This window comes from Saccopteryx leptura, chromosome 6 (genome assembly GCF_036850995.1).
Source record: "Saccopteryx leptura isolate mSacLep1 chromosome 6, mSacLep1_pri_phased_curated, whole genome shotgun sequence".
NCBI classification, from domain to species: Eukaryota; Metazoa; Chordata; class Mammalia; order Chiroptera; family Emballonuridae; genus Saccopteryx; species Saccopteryx leptura.
In genome coordinates, this window is record NC_089508.1 from 160,140,639 (window position 1) to 160,151,491 (window position 10,853).

General features: G+C 46.4%; 1 protein-coding gene across 7 annotated transcripts in view; it reads right to left on the reverse strand.

Annotated features, from left to right (window-relative positions):
• FAM13B (family with sequence similarity 13 member B) overlaps nt 1–4,053 on the reverse strand; it is a 97,938-nt gene extending 93,885 nt beyond the window's left edge. For all 7 annotated transcript variants that reach the window (XM_066344546.1, XM_066344545.1, XM_066344543.1 and 4 more), the window contains exon 1: nt 3,757–4,053. The gene's annotated coding sequence lies outside the window, so the exon portion shown is untranslated. The remainder of the gene's footprint in view (nt 1–3,756) is intronic.
• Between the last annotated feature and the right edge of the window lie 6,800 nt (nt 4,054–10,853).

A 10,853-nucleotide genomic window follows, 5' to 3' on the forward strand; every position in this document is an offset into this window, starting at 1 on the left:
GTCAGAAAATATTTTCACAGACCGGCCTCTAGGATGGGATGGATAAATGTATCATGTGACCAAGACAAGCGTTAAGAGTGAGTCTTAGACGGATGTAACAGAGGGAATTTTTTAAAAATAAAACATCATTTAGACTTAAATATAAATAAAACAGAAATAATTTAAGTTATTTATTCTTTCTCTGCGGACTGGTACCAAATGGTCCACAGATCGGTACCAGTCCGCGGCCCAGGGGTTGGGGACCACTGAGTTAGAGCATGTTGGAAACACCAAGGTTGTGGGTTCAATCCCTGGTCAGGGCACTTACCAGAAGCAACCAATGAAGCACAACTAAGTGCAATAAATGAATGCTTCTCTTTCTTGTTCTCTTCCCCTAACTCTCTAAAATCAATCAACAAAAAAAGAAAACCGTAAGTCAGAGAAAAATATTTAGAGCAGCTAAAAATATGTGGACCTGCCTGACCTGTGGTGCGCAGTGGATGAAGCATTGATCTGGATGGAATGCTGAGGTCACCGGTTTGAAACCCTGGGCTTGCCCAGTCTAGGCACTTATGGGAGTTGTGCCTCTTCCTGCTCCTCCACCTGTTCTTTTTCCTTTCTCTCTCTCTAATAACAATGAATAATCTTAAAAAAAAAAACTTTAAAAAAATATACTATGTGGACCTGCACAATTCAAACCCATGTTGTTCAAGGATCAGCTGTACTCCTAGGTATCCGAGAGACTCAAAAGTAGGGACTCGGCCCTGGCCGGTTGGCTCAGTGGTACAGCGTCGGCCTGGCGTGCAAGAGTCCCGGGTTCGATTCCCAGCCAGGGCACACAAGAGAAGCGCCCATCTGCTTCTCCACCCCTCCCCCTCTCCTTCCTCTCTCTCTCTCTCTCTCTCTCTCTCTCTTCCCCTCCTGCAGCCAAGGCTCTACTGGAGTAAAGTTGGCCCAGGCGCTGAGGATGGCTCTGTGGCTTCTGCCTCAGGCGCTAGAATGGCTCTGGTTGCAGCAGAGTGACGCCCCAGATGGGCAGAGCATCGCCCCCTGGTGGGCGTGCCAGGTGGATCCCTGTCGGGCGCATGCGGGAGTCTGTCTGACTGCCTCCCCATTTCCAGCTTCAGAAAAATACAAAAATACAAAAAAAAAAAAAAGTAGGGACTCAAGAATATACTTGCACGCTCATGTTCAGAGCAGCATTACTTTTGGTTTCAGAAAAGCCAAAAGTGGTAACAATCCAAACATCCATAAACAGATGAATGAATAAACATATTATTTAGCCTTAAAAAGGAAGCAAGTTGGCCTGACCAGGCGGTGGCACAGTGGATAGAGCGTTGGACTGGGATGCAGAAGACCCAGGTTCAAGACCCCGAGGTTGCCAGCTTGAGCGAGGGCTCATCTGGTTTGAGCAAAAGCTCACTAGCTTGAGCCCAAGGTCGCTGGCTCCAGCAAGGGGTTACTTGGTCTGCTGAAGGCCCGCATTCAAGGCACCTATGAGAAGGCAATCAATGAACAATTAAGATGTTGCAATGCGCAAGGAAAAACTAATGATTGATGCTTCTCATCTCTCTGTTCCCGTCTATCCCTCTCTCTGACTCTCTGTAAAAAAAAAAAAAAAGGAAGCAAGTTCTGATACACACTACAACATGGAAGAACCTTGAAAACATGCTCAATAAAATAAGACACAAAAGGACAAATATTTTGATTCTATTTAATATGAGGTACCCAGAACAGACAAACTACAGACAGAAAGTTGAACAGAGATTACCAGGGACTGAAGGGAAGAAGGAATGAGGAATTATTCTCTACAGAGTTTCTGTTTAGGATAATGAAAAAGTTCTGGTTAAGTGATAATGGTTGCACAACGATGTGAATATACTTAATGTCACTGAATTGCACACTTAAAAATGGTTAAAATGGCCTGACCTGTGGTGGCGCAGTGGATAAAGAGTCAACCTGGAAATGCTGAGGTTGCCGGTTCAAAACCCTGGGCTTGCCTGGTCAAGGCACATATGGGAGTTGATGCTCCTTGCTCCTCCCCCCTTCTCTCTCTCTCTCTCCCCTCTCTATAATGAATAAATAAAATCTTAAAAAAAAAAAAAAACGGTTAAAATGGGCCTGACCTGTGGTGGCGCAGTGGATAAAGGGCCAACCTGGAATGCTGAGTTCCCCACCCCGGTTTGCCTGGTTAAGGCACATACGGAAAGCAACTACCAGTTGATGCTTCCAACTCCTCCCTTTTCTCTCTCTTCTCTTCTCTCTAAAATCCATAAATAAAATCTTTGAAAAAAAATGGTTAAAATGGTAACTTTTACGTAATGTATAGTTAAAATTCTTTTCAAAGTCCCAGTATAGCAATTTATATTATTTCCCCAATACTAAAGTTAGCATACAATAAGGGGGAAGTCATGAAGACTGAGATTATTCATAAATGATAATAAAAGTTGTTATTTTATTGGTGGAGAAAAACAGATTAGCCATTTTCTGTCCTAAAACAATAGTATTCTAGTTAAAAATATATATATTTACTTCACCCAGTGAAGAATTTTATGACACTGTGATATGACTTTCCACATCTTTTCAAAAATTTAAATTGTGTCACAGATCCCTAACTGGTGACATAATTAAATTGGAGAAAATACTGCCCCAGTTTTAAAAGCAGCACAGATTAAGAAAGTATGTAAGAAGGGGCTCCCGATGGATATAGGAAGAATTACCACTTCATCTAATTCCATTCAACAAGTACTTACTAAATACACAATACCTGTGAAAAACCCAGGCCAACAAGTATCCCAAGGTTACAAAAAGTAAAGTTGACGATAAAAGAAGGACCACATTAACCCAGAAAGTCAATAATTCAAAACTATCCTTTAATGGCAGCCTTTTTAAAAGTAAGTGCATCTCAGTTATTTAATGTTCGCTTCAGCAATACTGTGCTTCCACAGTTGCCATTTTTAGATTATCAGCAACTTGAAATTAAGGTAAATGTCCCATACTTTAGATACTTTTTTTTTCACTAATTAGATGGCATAACGGGGAACTAAATAAAATTCTGCAACTGCCTTTCTAAAAGTCAACTTGATTTTTAACTGATTACAAACAAAAAAAGTTTACTAATTTCCCACTGGGCAAGTGCGCCAACCCATTCAATTTCCTATAACCTTATCTCGGAAACCAGGCGCCCCATCTGAAACTTAATGCTGTACCCTCTGGCCTGACCTACACAGAGTGCATTCTAGACAAGTCCCCGTAGCACCAACAGCCCAATTTCGGCTATATTCTCTGAGCGATTTAAGGAAGTCAGCAACCACTCATCTCACGTGGTCTATAAAAGGGGCGCACTTGAGCCCGAAATAAACCACACACCTTTTTTTTCTGCATCAACTTCACTGCCCAGCATAAAGGAAGTGGGCAGAGATGGCGCAGGGCCCGTGTGCAGGGAGGCTAGCAAACAAGCGTGGGTTACGGCGCCTACTTTGGAGGAACTAGAAGGCACACCCGCTCACGCGCACTGCAGGAGCTGCAAAATCGAACTACCACACCCCCACACAGCTCGCGGTACGGCTTCACTCCCTCTCGCTCGAGGAGCCAAAGGGCCCTCTCCACGAAATGCCCCACCTGCAGGGCACTGCCCAGGAACCCCAGCACCCCGACGTGCAACGCCCTTGAGCCCCGCGCGGGTGGGACATGGCGCTGGTGGGCGGCAGAGGGGGGAAGCCGCGGCCACCAGCGACCCGCGCATGCGCAGGTACGGGTACCCGCCCGTTCGCCTACCGTTGGAACCGCGACGCCCCGTTCCCCGGCCGCAGCCGCTTCTTCGGGACCCGCGGCGACGGCAAGAAAATGAGAGCTGAGGCCTCGAGTGGCTCCGCGGCCGGCAAGCCTTTTCCTAAGGCGGCCGCTGACGAGAGGCTGAAGCGATGGCTGAGGCACAGGGCCAGCCCGATAAACGACCCCCGAAAGCTCCCGGTGGTGGTGGCAGTGGAGACGCGGGAGAGAGGGGGCGGGAACGGCGACGGAGACAGCAGCTGAGGCGCAGAGCCTCCCTAACGGCGAGCGGGAAAAGGCGGAGGGCGGAGGACAGACAGGGGCCGGGCCGGACGTGACGTGCGTGGGAGGGGGCGGGACAGGCGGGGGCGGGGCGAGTGAGAGGCGGGGGCGGGGCGAGTGAGAGGCGGGGGCGAGTGAGAGGCGGGGGCGCGTGAGAGCCGTCTGCCTGGAGTCTGCGGGCTTCGGGAACGCAATGCTTCTCTCAAATTTGGGCCGTAGGTTAGGGTTCGAGAAGCCGGGCGCAGGCCTGAGGGTCCTCAGTCTGGGGAGGTAGGAAAGAAGATAAAAGGCACTGGGGAGAGGATGTAGGAGGTATAAAGGACCAAGTCGGAAGACCGAGGTCGCTCTTGGTCTCTGCAGAGGGTCGTGCCCCCCTGCAGAGGCCAGAATACCTGGGTTCCCTTGTGGAGATTACGAGCGCGGAGACTTTAACAGACACCGCAGGGCAGACCGAGGCGGTGACTCACGTTCCTATTGCCAGCGATGGGGTTTAGATTGTGCCCGTCCCCCGCCCTCTTCCTCTAAGGACATGACCTAGACTCCAAAGAAAACATAGATGCCTCTGGTGCCGAGAGAGTCTGGGAATATGGAAGTCGATAGGCAACATGCTCACAGGGAGCTTTCTCTACTAAACCAGAGTTTGAGAAGCAGAGATAAAAGGAGGAAGAGAGAAATGAGGCACTCCCTGAGCCTGGGGAGTCTGTACTTGATTGCATAGCCACCTAGACCGACCCTGCAGCTCCCGCAGGCTCACAAAGGTTTGTATATTCACCAGTGTCTGCTTTGCTTCAGTCTGTTACCAGCTTTAAGATGTTCCAGTGAGTAGAACCCAGTGTTCTGCCTTGGACTCCTTGGCAGTGGGCAGATCACACCTGTACAAAGAATTCTGGATGTCTGAAAAATACAAACCACCACGATTTGGCCTGACCAGGTGGTGGTGTAGTGAATAGAGCGTGGGCCTGTAATGCAGAAGACCTAGGTTCGAAACCCCGAGGTTGCTGGTATGAGTGTGGGCTCACCAGCTTGGGATCATAGACACGACCACATAGTCACTGGTTTGAGCCCAAAGGTCGCTGGCTTGAAGCCCAAGGTCATTGGCTTGAGCAAGGGGTTACTGGCACAGCTGTGTGCCACCTCCTAAGGCACAGATGAGAAAGCAATCAATGAACAACTAAAATGCCACAAAGAATTGATGCTTCTCATCTTTCTCCCTTCCTGTCTGTCCCTATCTGTCCCTCTCTGTGTCTCTCTCACTAAAAAGAAAAAAAAACACCACCACAATTCACTTGTACCCTTACCTGCCTAGCTGGAAGTTGGTAAACTAGATGTAAACCAAGAACCCTCATAAAACTTGGGACACGATTTTTAAAAAAAGTCATCCTATGAGATGATCTGTAAATGTGTTACAGAGGCCAAGTGGCTCCCAAATTGCATCAGAGAGAGTAACCTAAGTGTCACATGACCAGTTAATGCTGTCATAAAAGGAGGGTGGGGTCCATAAGGAGTCTAGAACCAGCAGAAACTGAATAAGAATGTATTGTGAGGCCCTGGCAGGTTGGCTCAGCAGTAGAGCATCAGCCGGGCATGTGGAAGTCCCGGATTGGATTCCCAGCCAGGGCACATAGTAGAAGCACCCATCTGCTTCTCCACCCTTTCCCCTCTCCTTCCTCTCTTATCTCTTCCCCTCCCACAACCAAGACTCCATTGGAGCAAAGTTGGCCCCGAGCGCTGAGGATGGCTCCATGGCCTCCACCTCAGGCGCTAGAATGGCTCCAGACTGCAGCGGAGCAAGGCCCCAGATGGGCAATGCATTGCCCCCTGGTGGGCATGCTGGGTGAATCCCAGTTGGGGGCATGCAAGACTCTGACTGCTGCCCCACTTCTAACTTTGGAAAAATATGCACACACGTGCATACACACACACACACACAAAAGTATTGTGAGCTCCCACTCTCTCCAGGTGAGAGGTTACTAACCACCAGGAGAGAGGTTACTGATTCTAATGACCAGGACCAGTACCCATTATCAGGACAGTTAAAAACTTAATTCAGATTCAATCACTCAGTCAACAAACAGTTATTGAATGTTTACTATGTTTTAGTTTTTTGGGTTACATCAGCAAGTAAGATTCCTACCTTTTTTGAGTTTATATCTACCATACTTAAATTCTGAACATTCATTAAGAACATACAAAGGCCCTACTGTGATTCCATACTTATCAAGTAGCCCTCCCATCACTCAAGGGGTCTCAGTAAATCAGCACACCCAGTAAGAAACAATTGTCCAAGGCACATGACTGATTCTAGTTATACTAGCTATACAGTCTTTCTCAATTAATAACAGCCTCTGTCCACTGGGTGGAATTATAGAGTTATTTTATCCAAATTAATTTCTCAGAGTCTGCCCTGGCCGGATAGTGCAGTAGGTTAGAGTGTCTTCCCGATACGCAAAGGTTTTTGGTTTGATCCCTGGTCAAGGCACATACAGGAAAAAAAATCAATGTTTCTCTCTGTGTCTCTCCCCCTTCCTCTCTCTAAAAAATAAATAATAAAAACAATTTAACTTCTCAGAACCTGATAAAGTTTGAGGGAAGTGAAATGTAAGTTTTTGAAGTTGCCAAACTGAGGATCAGACAGACCCTGGTTTCATAAAAGCCCAATCAGGATGTAGCCTATGCAGTCAGCCTTGCATCTCTCTTTAAACATCTTAAATGAAAGTTTTACCTGTAATTACATGCTTGAAAAACGGACAAAATGATTGCATCTAAAGCCTAATCATAATCTGGTAAAAATCACGAGAATAAATTGTTAGAGTAAAAAATCTGGCCCTGGCCGGTTGGCTCAGTGGTAGAGCGTCGGCCTGGCGTGCAGAAGTCCCAGGTTCGATTCCCGGCCAGGGAACACAGGAGAAGCGCCCATCTGCTTCTCCACCCCTCCCCCTCTCCTTCCTCTCTGTCTCTCTCTTTCCCTCCCGCAGCCGAGGCTCCACTGGAGCAAAGATGGCCCAGGCGCTGGGGATGGCTCCTTGGCCTCTGCCCCAGGCGCTAGAGTGACTCTGGTCGCAACAGAGCGACGCCCCCTGGTGGGCAGAGCGTCGCCCCCTGTGGGCATGCCGGGTGGATCCCGGTCGGGCGCATGCGGGAGTCTGTCTGACTGTCTCTCCCGGTTTCCAGCTTCAGAAAAATACAAAAGAAAAAAAAAATCCTCCTGAACCTGCCCCACCTTTGTAACATAGGCTCTTGTTGACATAAGTGACTGTAATAAGTACAGTGTGTCCGTAAAGTCATGGTGCACTTGTGACCGGTCACAGGAGAGCAACAAAAGATGATAGAAATGTGAAATCTGCACCAAATAAAAGGAAAACTCTCCCAGTTTCATATCTATTCAGTGCAGTTCGATGTGGGCTCTCGCACAGATTTTTTAGGGCTCCTTAGGTAGCTATCCCATATAGCCTCTACAGACTCGTCACTGACTGATGGCCTACCAGAACAGGGTTTCTCCACCAAACTGCCAGTTTCCTTCAACTGCTTATTTCACCGAGTAATGTTATTCCTATGTGGTGGCACTTCGTTATAAACGTGCCGATATCATATTGCACTTTGGTCACAAATTCGAATTTAGCGAGCCACAGAACACACTGAACTTTCCTCTGTACCGTCCACATCTTGACTGGCATGGCCGTGGGCTGCTCCGCTGTATACATGGTGTTATGTCATCATCTGCGCATGAGCACATGCTGCCACATCATCCTACAGAAACTGGGAGGGTTTTCCTTTTATTTGGTGCAGATTTCACAGTTCTATCGTCTTTTGTTGCTTTCCTGTGCCTGGTCAAAAGTGCACCATGACTTTACAGACTCACTGTACTTTACTCTGAGTCTGAAGCTCATGACTGTAAGCTCCCAGAGGACAGGGCTCCCTTGCACTTATGTGCCTTACGCCCAAGGTATGGGCTCTCAAAAAACAAATGAACTGATTTAATGACAGCTGTGGCCAATGTCTTGGTTGGTTGGAGCATTGTCTGGGAGCACAGAGGTTGCCAGTTCAATTCCCCAATCAGGGCACATACAGGAACAGCTCAATGTTTCTGTCTCTCTCTCCCTGCTTCTCTCAAAAAAATAATAATGACCATTTTCCTCTCTAAAACTCAAGAACTTGTCCTTGGAATATATCCTTTCCAGATCCTACTTTATAATAGGTAACCACTATGTTCAACATACTATTTTCAATTTTTAAAACAAGACAAAATACCTTGTGCCTGACCATTGGTGGCCCAGTGGGATAAAGCATTGACCTGGAACACCGAGGTCGCTGGTTCAAAACCCTGGGCTTGCCTGGTCAAGGCACATATGGGAGTTGATGCTTCCTGCTCCTCCCTCCCTCTCTCCTCTCTAAAATGAATGAATTAAAAAAAATTTTTTTTAATCCTGTCATAAAAAAATGACAAAACACCTTTGTTTTTATCTTTTGCCATCTCTTAAACCTGTGCCGTGGGAATAGATCTGATTCAGATAGGTTCCATCAGTTCTGTGGTCCCTCTTAGAATAGGAAGTCCTGTGGTCATTGAGTCACAAAGAGTGAACCTTTTCCCTCTTCTCCAGCTAAGGACACTAGTTCACTCCTTGCTGTGAAGGGGCATCATGCTTGGACTTTCTAGCACTCTGCCAGCTTGCCAGCCAAATTCAAAGGAAGGAGGAGAGAGGAAGGGAAAGGGAAACAAAAAAGTTGTGGGTTTTTTTGGGTTTTTTTTACTTATTGATTTTAGAGAGAAAGGGGGGGGGGAGAGAGAGAGAGATTTGTTGTTCCACTTATTTATTCATTCACTGGTAGATTCTCGTATGTGCCCTGACTGGGGATCAAAGCTGCAGCCTTGGCGTGTCAGCAACCTGAGCTACCTGGCCAGGGCCAGGAAAGTTCTTAACTTTTACTTCTATGTGATGGTTTAACACTCTGGGCCTGGTAGATGTTTAAAGTTGCCTTTTTTTCTAATCGATGCTTTTATGGTTATTTCAGAAAACACCATCCCCATTCTGCAGTGCTTTCCCCTCCATAGCTCCACTGATCTGAGCAAGAGCACTCTATTTTGGCAGTATTTACTTCCTCTTTCAACACCTAAGAATCTGATGGACCACCTGCAACTTCTTGTCTGTTGAGACCTGTTTTTCTCTGTAAGGGGCCTGTCAGGTATGATCTAAGATAAACTGTCTCATTGGCCTATTTGCAAGGTTGCATACTCCATACCCTAGGGCAGTGATCGGCAAACGCATTAGTCAGCAGAGGCAAGTATCAACAGTGCAATGATTGAAATTTCTTTTGAGAGCCAAATTTTTTAAACTTAAACTATATAGGTAGGTACATTCCTCATCGAGGTAGCACCCACACGTGGTGTTTTGTGGAAGAGCCACACTCAAGGGGCCAAAGAGCAGTTTGCCGACCAGGGCCCTAGGGAGTGTTGTTCACTTCGTCCTTGTTGGTGATGCATATATTTATTTTGACAGTTTTCCAGGAGGTGGCAGTAAAGTGTTTTGGCCAAACTAAATTAGTGTGACTATTTTCCAATAGAGAGAAGTGAAGTTTCTGGACAAGACATTTTTCTAATGGTGCTGTTTAGGCTATTGGCTCCTTATGATCCACATGAAGGTCACACACTTCTTGCCCAAACTGACTTGTGAGTATAGGCCAGTTCCAGCACAGCTTCAGTATTCCTCTGCTGCTGAAACAGCTGCTGATCCTTCTGTCCTCTGTACTTCCCTGACAGGAGTAGACACAGGTCCACTGTGCCCCTCCAAAGGCAAGAGACACATCTCAAGTACCTGAGTAGTTCCATCTTAGGTCCCTCTCAGCTTAACATAAAAGGCGGGCAAGCATCTGAGGTAAGAATCAATCAGAGCATATCAGCAACAGTCTCCAAAAACTACTCAACAATTTTCCCTTGACCTTTTGTAACTTGCTGTGAAAATTTAGACTTATCTACCTGATTTTGTCTAAATCCTTTCATTTCTAGGGGAAGTCCATTTCAGAACTCACTTTAGTGAGGTTTGGAGGGGTGGAGCATTTAAAATATCTTGGTGCTCCAGTTAAAATAGTAGTTCTCAACTGAGGATGACTTTTTTTTAGGTCATGGCTGGAGACACTTAGTTGTCAAAACTGGGAAGGTACTATTAGCATCTTGTGGGTAGAGGTCAAGGATGCTGCTAATCATCCTACAATGCATAGGGCAGCCTTCCCCACAATAAAGAATTGTCTGGCTAAAAATGTAACTTCGATTTAACATCTTTTTTTATTGATTTTAATTTATTGTGTTTACATAGATTCAAGTATACCACCAAATGCATCCCCCCAACCCCGTGTTCCCCTCAACATCCTCCTTGCCCCCCTCTCCCCATTGCCCTCCCCCCTTCCCTCCAGGATTTGCTTTTCTGCTCTCTATAACACTGTTATATATATATAATTTCACCAATCTCTTTATCTTCTCTGATCCCATCCTCTCATCCCCTTTCCCTCCGTCCACTTTCCTCTGGTCCCTTTGATCCCGCCTCTGCCTCTATTCCGTTCCTCAGTTCACATTGTTCATTGGATTCCTCAAATGAGTGAGGTCATATGATATTTTTCTCTTTGCCTGGCTTATTTCACTTAACATAATAGTTTCCAGGTCCATCTATGTTGTTGCAAAAGGTGAGATTTCCTTCTTTTTCATGGTCATGTAGTATTCCATTGTGTATATGTACCACCGCTTTTTAATCCACTCGTCCACTGACAGACACTTGGGCTGTTTCCAGATCTTGGCTATTGTAAACAATGCTGCCATAAACATGGGGGTGCAT